Source organism: Scylla paramamosain, chromosome 9, assembly GCF_035594125.1.
Source record: "Scylla paramamosain isolate STU-SP2022 chromosome 9, ASM3559412v1, whole genome shotgun sequence".
Classification (NCBI taxonomy): Eukaryota; Metazoa; Arthropoda; class Malacostraca; order Decapoda; family Portunidae; genus Scylla; species Scylla paramamosain.
This window is the reverse complement of record NC_087159.1, coordinates 3,686,186-3,694,794: the sequence shown is the minus strand read 5'-3', so window position 1 is coordinate 3,694,794 and position 8,609 is coordinate 3,686,186. Positions and strand designations below refer to the sequence as shown.

At 43.2% G+C, this 8,609-nt stretch overlaps 1 long non-coding RNA gene across 4 annotated transcripts in view; it reads left to right on the top strand.

Moving 5' to 3' along the window:
- The first annotated feature begins 3,650 nt into the window (after nucleotides 1-3,650).
- The window catches only part of LOC135103406 (uncharacterized), a 180,973-nt gene continuing 176,014 nt past the window's right edge, over nucleotides 3,651-8,609 (top strand). For all 4 annotated transcript variants that reach the window (XR_010270034.1, XR_010270033.1, XR_010270036.1 and 1 more), the window contains exon 1: nucleotides 3,651-3,775. This is a non-coding gene — a long non-coding RNA (uncharacterized LOC135103406). The remainder of the gene's footprint in view (nucleotides 3,776-8,609) is intronic.

The following is an 8,609-nucleotide window of genomic DNA, read 5'->3' as shown; positions in this document are numbered from 1 at the left end:
AGTGGAGGAGGGAGTGGGGTGTGCACTTAACAAAAGCTGAGATTCAATATTTTAGTTGTAATCACCAGGCTCCCTTGACTTTCTGTGTTTGCCTCCCGTACATGTGGAGAGATTTGCACCAACACGTAAAAAAAAAGGAGTTGTTCTTTGTTTACTTAGATATGCTTTGTAGAAGTGGTGGTGGTAGTAGTAGTTGTAGTAGTAGTAGTAGTAGTAATGACACGCAACAAAATGATAACACTCCTGATTGCTATGTTACTTTTAGCCGCAGGTGTTGGAATCATTATGTTTTGTATTGTGAGCTTCAACAACAGCATGTGAAAATTGTAAGCGTTTTATGCAAAGTTATTGTTCAGTCTTTCATTCCTGTTATTTTGAACGCCATCTCTTTATTTACCAACTCGGCTGTATATTTATATATCCATTCATTCATTCATTCATTCATTCATTCATTCACTCACTCATGATTTACTCCTCGTATTTTGTTTCTACTTCTTTTACGCATACCATCTCCTCACTTTGGCGGAGAATTATTATTATTACCGCATTAATTATTCATATATTTCTTCTCTTTTTTACGTACACATCCTCTCAGCGCCTCCCTGGAAATGTCATGACGCGGAGCATGGACAGATTCATTCTCAGATAACAAGTCATAATGTTTAATTAAAGAGCGATGGAATAATTAGTGGTATTAGTTATTTTCAGTGATATTCTGATGATTATTAGTATAATTAGTGATAGTATTAGTGCTATTCTTGTAGCGGTGGTGGTGGTGGTGGTGGTGGTAGTAGTAGTAGTAGTAGTAGTGGTGGTGGTAGTGGTGGCGGTGGTAGATGAAGTAGTAGTAGTAGTAGTAGTAGTAGTAGTAGTGGTAGTAGTAGTTGTTGTTGTTGTTCATTTGCTAATTATGCAATAAACACGTCCAGGAAAGAATGCAATAGTTAACCCTTAAAAAAACAAAGCTGGTGCCCCTCGTCGCGTTTTCTCTCAGTACTCGATTTTCTGTAATGTTTTATGAGTAACGAAAGTGATGCGTTTCTAGTCTGAACGTCTTGCGTCTGATCTCTCGCCCCAAAGAGAAGTCATTGGAGTGTTCAAGGAGGTTTTAATGATTTGATGATAATTTAACTAGGAGAGTGTATTGTCAAAGGAAGGAAGAAAGGGAGAAAGGAAAGAGAGCAAGGAGGGAAGGAAGGAAGAAAAAAAGGAAGACCGAAAAGGAGAAAGAACGAAAAAAAAAGAATGAAGAAGAAAAAAAAAATAGATGATTGAAAAGAAGAGAGAAACAGTGAATAAGAAAAGGAGGAGAAAAGGATGAAAGAAAGACGAAAGGAAAATAAGGAGGAAGGGAAGAAAAAAAAAAATTAAACAAAAGAAAAAAAAAGTAAGAAAAAAGAGATAAAAAAAAGTATATAAGCCAGCTAACATTCTCCGTAACCTTAGAGAACAATGCAAACGAGAGAACACGGCTTTTAACACAGATTAATGCCTCTCCCTTACTTCACCATGCACACGCCTTTCTGACTAGCTTGTAATCCCTCCGCAGCTGTTGACGTGTAGATGGCCAATGGTACCTTATTTTTCTCTCATTACAGTGTTATCACGACTGCAATTATAATCTACGTGAATTAGGAGGAATTCTCGTCAATGTCTTCTATTCGTCATGGTTATTATGTTTCGGGGAACCTGCATAAACTCATTTTTGTTCTTAGAATGATGAAAGTCAAATCCGCATACAGTGACGGGATGTGTATTGATCCGGAACTTAAGTGCGGAGGTGTGGGAGGGCAAGTGTGGGTGTAAATGAGTGTGTGGGTGAGTTCCTTGTCCTTGTTAGTGTTCTCAAGCGTGTTTCTCCTGTTATTAATGTAGAAATCTTGTGAATCTGTGTCTAGAATCGTATAAACATCCTTGAAATCAGTGTAATTTCAACTAGAGCCTTTTGAGTGTAGTTGAGGTGGTGCGGCGCAGAAGTGTTTCAGAATATAACCTTTACTCTCTTCTATTGCATTATTCATGTAGGCTGTTATTGTTTTTTTTTTCGTGTATTTCTTGGTGTGTTTGCGAGTGTGGGTGAGTGCCTTGTCTATCTTATTCTTTTCCAGTATTCATGTAAGTTATTATTGCTGTTTTTTTTTGTTTTTTTTAGGTGTTTTTTTTTTTTTTTTTTAAGTGTTTACGAGTCCGGGTGTAAATATGTGTGAGTGAACTTCTTGTCCCTATTACTCTCTTTTAGTATTTTCCTTGGTTATTATTGCTATTCTTGCGTGCATTTGTTGTAGTTTTCGTTAGTCTGAGGAAAGATTACTGTTATAATTTTTATATGTAATTGTATAAGTTTTCATTTTTTTTTTTTTTTTTGCGTGAAGAAAGATTATAATTGCCATTTTTACGTACATATGTTTAAATTTTCATGTCTTTTTGGTGTGAGGAAAGATTACTTTTGTTATTTTATGTATTTTTTTCGTTTTTTTTTATGTTTTTTAGTATGAATATTTTTCTCGTGGCGAAAAATGGAGTTTCATGTTCATGGGGTTGGTGCAGAGGTCAGTGGTTCAAGTAAACAGGTAAACAGACACGACATTGTAGCCTTGCAGGTGTGTGTGTGTGTGTGTGTGTGTGTGTGTGTGTGTGCACCTAGGCAGCGCTGAGCCAACCTTAATGAAACACGTCAGAGCGTCCGCCCCATCGTATCCGTCATGAGGGCGTGTTGTACGAGTATATGCAGTAACACACACACACACACACACACACACACGAGCAGACTTCATGTAACCTTGTAAGTTCCGCATCGAAGTTTTGATCTGTGAAGTTTGATTATTCCGAGCTGACAGAATTAGCGGGGTTGCAGCAACATTGTGTGTGTGTGTGTGTGTGTGTGTGTGTGTGTGTGTGTGTGTGTGTGTGTGTGTGTGTGTAAGACAATTACCCAGCACGAATGTGGCGTTATATGCATTGCAATTAACATGGCCGTGTTATTTTCTTCTGTTATTCCTCTTCGTTCTTACTCTTATGCTCCTTTCGTCTCGTTCTTTTCTTATTTCCTCATTTTCTTTCTTTATAACGGGGCTTCCTGGTTGGTTGGCTGAATCTTTTGCTTGCTTCATTCTTTTTCCTCTTCTTTCCTCTAATAATCGATTCCCAGTATCCACATTTTCCTGCTGACAGACACCGTGAGCCATCCACACTGAGCTGCTCTCCTGCTGTCATTTGGTTAACCTCAGCAGACTCATGCACGACGCTCACACATCTGCTGTTAGGTGTGGGTGAATATATCCTGCTTGTTGTTGCCGTGCATGAAGGATTGGCCGTCAATATTGCAAGGAGAGAATATTACTCAAGTTAACCTTTCCTGAGTTGCAAATTACTTCACACACACAAAAAAAAAAAAAAATAACAATAGTATTCAACGGTGTTCAATCTTGTAGTACAAATATAATCGAACGCCTCTCAGTTCAGTGAGTATTAACTTATCATTGTGTTATCAGGATTACATATTTATATTGTGGACTTATTTCTTCATACATATAGAACCATTCAATCTTCCCGCGTAGTTAAGCTTCAGTGTATCCTTGAGGTACCGAGCGGCTTCGAAACACCAAATCGAGGTGTTACGACGCACCAGCCACCGCCGCTCAGCCACTGCCGCCGCGTTGGTGTTGAGGTGCACGTGCGTCTGAATTGTAAGTGTCTTTTTGAACACTTCTTTACGGTCAAGGTGAAACAAGACTGCTGAAACTCCACCGGAAGGCTGCACTCAAAGGCTCGGCAGGTATGTTGAGTTGGCGGTGAGGGTGAATGGACATGTATTATGGCGAGCAGTGAAGGGAGCAGTGAAGGATTTGGGAGTCTTGCCGATGTGTGGAATGGTGGCGGGCGAAGTTGACGCAGCTCGGCCGGGAAATGAGTTGTCAGACCGTCCTACGTGAAACTGTTTTTATTTCATCCGAATCACATTTATTATGATTGTATCGCCATTCAATCTCTTCAGTATCATTAAGGAAAACTAATGGTGCTTAAAAAGGGAAGTCTGAAGGTCTAGGAACGCGCAAATCGGTGTGCGGTGATGGCGGTGGCTGTGGGTGGTAGGGCGATAGGTCTCCATGCATCTCTGCCTCAGCCTACGTGTATTCTAGGCGAGGAACCCACAATGCACCACTAGTAGAACAAAGCCACGGTATATTACAGGCGTTCCTAAAATCATATACTTAGGAAAACACTCGGGGATTCCTCCATGCATCATTACTTCTGTACTTTTCCCTGTCACTTCCACCACTGCGTCACCGTCTTTCCCTGCCATCGTGACACCACTTCTTCCGTTACGTGACACCACCGCCTCCATCTTCACCAGCAACATGCCATTTAGTCTTTTTATTTACATGTCTTTGCTTTCTTATATATTTGTTTAATTTATGGAAAGATGAGCAAAGTTACTCACTTAACGAGACGCTCAGCTTTGAGTATAAAAAGACAGCATTGAATAGAAGACGTGTAAGGAGGAGTGCAAAAACGGAAAGAGGAGAGGGAAGAGAGAGGGGAGGGGGAGGTAAGGAGACGGAGGAGTGATATACAAGTCCTCAAACGACACTTTAATCACCGTAAATGCAGCAGTTTAAATAGCTCGTCTTGCCTGCGTCTTGGGGAGTGACAAGGTATACCCAGGAGCGTGGGGAAGACGGCCGCTGCTCCTCCTCGCTTTGGTCTTGAGGAAAAAAGGCGCGATTCAGGTGAGGAGATCCTGTTTGCGAGGCGAGTGCTGTATACCTGTGAGATGGTGCTAATTAACTCTCCTACCTGCCCTTTTCAGCTCCGTGCAAGGAAGTGACTGGTGAATAATATCAAGGTTTCTGTTCTCGTGTCTTCGTTGAGTAAATCACCTTCATCTCTCCGCCTTAGTTCGTGTTTTCTTCCTTTCCTTCTTCATCTCCTGTTTCTGGTTCTCTTCCTTTCGTCGTGTTTCTCATTTTCTTCTTCCTCCAATCTTGTGTTCTGTTCTGTTTTATTTATTTTTTTTTCCTATTTCTCATCTTCCACTTTGTTTTTTGTTGCTCTCTTATCAGGTGTATTTCAATTTTTATGCCTCCTCTTCCTCGTCCTGTGAACTTTTCTTCTCTTAACTCGTCTTTTGTCTTCTTCCTTCATATTTTCCTCCCTCCTCCCCCCTCTCCCCCTCCCCTTCCCCCTCTCTTCCCCCTCCCCCCCCTATAAACTTCTGTCTTTTCTTACTAGTCGTCTTCATCTTCCTTGTCGTCGTCCTTTATTTTCTCCTCCTCCTCCTCCTCCTCCTCCTCCTCCTCCTGGGAATCTCTAAGTGAGCCTCGCTACACTGACTGAAATGATTATAACTGATCACACACACACACACACACACACACACACACACACACACACACACACACACACACACGCCAATTTTCATCATAAAAGTGACCCATTAACGTAACTTAAGTAGCCTTATTACGCCTTTTTCATATTATAATCTCAGTGCTTTCATATGCAGTAATCCTCTCTCTCTCTCTCTCTCTCTCTCTCTCTCTCTCTCTCTCTCCTCTCTCTCTCTCTCTCTCTCTCTCTCTCCTTTCAATCTTCCCTAATTTTCTCCTGATTACATATTATCCTTTTTCAATAAAAACTTTATAATTTCGCGTCCTCCTCCCCTTCCCTCCACCTCCCTCCTCCTTTCTCCTCCCTTCTCCTCCCTTCTCCTCCTCCTCCTCCTCCTCCTCCTCTGGTTTACATTTAGAATTTTATGACTGCGAAAGAAAATTCAACATACAGTTCCATATCGCACACACACACACACACACACACACACACACACACACACACACACACACACACACACACACACACACACAAGGGGGGGATCGTGCTAATACCTGGGTTTTGAATTCACCTGTGATTGTTTTTCTCTTTTTTTTTTTTCTCTCTATTTCTCTCCCTCTCCGTCCGAACACGCGAATCACTTCCCAGGAACGTGTGGGTCATAATGGCGGAGGCGACACGCGAGGCTAATTGTTCTGTTATCAGGAGGTGAACTGAGGGGGAAGGAAGAGGAATAGGAAGAGGAGGAGGAGGAGGAGGAGGAGGAGGAGGAGGAGGGAATAGACTTTCTGGCGTCGTCTCGTATAGATATGTATGCCTAACTGTGTGTGTGTGTGTGTGTGTGTGTTGAAGGGGAAGGAGGGTGAAGGAAGGGGAATGTAGGAAGGGGTAAGAGGGAGTAATAGACTTTGTGGCGTCAAATCTCGTATAGATATGTATGCCTAATTTCTGTATGTGTGTGTGTGTGTGTGTGTGTGCGTGTGTGTGTTGGAAGGGGGTGGGGGGGAGGGGGTCTAAATTTACGTGCACGCGTGTGAAAGTGTGTGTTTTTCAGGGGATATTGTGTGCGCGTGTGTTAGTGCTTGCGTGTGTCTGGTCGTCGCCGGGCCGCGCCGCACCGCCATCACCTCTGCTTGCAACGGCTGCTAATTATTATAAACAGGCCATAAAGCGCTAACAAGCTCGTAAACCAGGCGAGTACCAGCAGGCCCCATCACCCCCATCACCCCAGCCCCCCCTCTGCCCTGTCCCTACCTCATTCCCTCCCTCCCTCTTCCTCCCTTTCTCCTCCCCTTTGTCTCCGTGTTACCTTCTGACCCCCTTCCGTTCCATTCCTCCTCCTCCTCCTCCTCCTCTCCTCCTCCTCCTCCTCCTCCTCCTCCTCCTCCTCCTCCTCCTCCTCTATGATAAATGTACTGTCTCTCTCCTCTTCCTCCTCCTCCAGCTGCAGTACCTCACCAGGCTACATGCAGTGACCTCGTAACCTGCCCCGACAGTGAATATAGCAGTTGTGGTTGCAGTAGTAGTAGTAGTAGTAGTAGTAGTAGTAGATAAAGATGGTGTTAGCAATATTGTTTAAGCTACTTCACCTAGTTCTCTCTCTCTCTCTCTCTCCTCTCTCTCTCTCTCTCTCTCTCTCTCTCTCTCTCTCTCTCTCTCTCTCTCTCTCTCTCTCTCTCTCTCTCTCTCTCTGGTGCTGTGGAGAGGAGGGACGGGCGGCAGCCAGGGCGGTGATGGCTGGAGGCTGATGAAACTGTGTCACGGCTTGTAATTACATCATGATGGGCGGGACGCGAGGTGATGGGGGTGATGGGCGCGAGATGGGGGAAGAGGGGAGGATGACATTTTCCTCAGGTACAGGTTGTAAGGGGGGGTGATGGGAGATGAGGGGGGGAATGATTGACAAAGTGACGTGGGACTTGAAGGTGAGAGCGGATAGAGAAATAGGTGAAGGTTTGGTGAAGGTTTGAGAGTTAGGTGTGTGTGTGTGTGTGTGTGTGTGTGTGTAGAGGTGATAGGTGAGAAAGGGAATCAATAGGATAAGGAATAAGGATGTAATATAGACCACGTATGCATGTAACATCTACTTACAACACACATTGACAAGAGTTCGTAAACATCATAAGACACGTTTTTTTTTTTTTTCTAATTTTGTTCTTTTTTTTTTTAATATTAAGCATAGTTTACATAGATATTAGTGTTAAAGTTTATAAAAGATGTATTTTGTAAGAGATTTAAGCCCCATCGTTCATTTAATGCACTTGCAAGGGATAAGTGAGACAGGTAAGGGAGAATAGACAGGATGAGGTGAGGCAGGTAAGGAAGGATATTAAGGGGAGAGTATTTAGGGAAGTTTTTGGGTGAAGTAGGGGAGGGAAAGAGGCAGTGAGTGGTAGCGACTGTCAAGTGTGGGTCAAGCATGTATAAGTGTGTATAGTAGGTATGTATATATGTATGTATGTAATGTTTGACGTGGAATTATTTACGTAGCGTGTTCTGTGATGTGTATATTCGTATTATTCATTTATTTATTTGTTTTTTCTGCTTGTTATTTTTGCAGAATTAATATGCAGTGAAGTTTCAAAGGTATTTTTTTTTTGTTCTTAAAGCTGCGTTGCTTAAAATCAGTCCACACACACACACACACACACACACACACACACACACACACACCCTAACTAACCTTCACATCACTTCGTACCCCAACCAAACTCTCTTCCCTCCCTCCCCTTCCCTTCTCACCCTTCCATTCCTTACACCATCACTGCTCTCTTTCCCCTTTACCCCCTTCCCTCTCCACTACATGCCCACTTTGCCAAGCACCCATATATTCACCCTTTCACCCCACTCACCTCTAACCCCAGCCTCTCCTTAACCTCACCCCGACAGTATACCTCCCCACTTGCCTTTTCCTTACCTTTTCACCTTTATTATCCTCTCTACGTTATTTATCCATCCTCACACTTCCTCCTGTCTTCCCCTTCTCATCCTCGCAGTCCATCCCCACCTCCCCTTCCTCCTCCTGCAGTTCCCTTTGCAAGTACCGCTGTATTTCTTTTTCCTAGTAGATTTCTCTTCCTTCCCCTTCCCTCCCCTTCCCTCCCCTTCCCTCCCCACGCCTCGCCCACGCCACTCTCCCCTCCTCCATCACTTTTGTTTCTTATCTTAAATGCCTTGACTACTGTTCTAATTTTCTCTTTTCTCTTTCCTTCCTCCACACGAGTTTTTTGGGGAATATTATTAGTATTGATTTGAACACACACAAACACACACACACACAC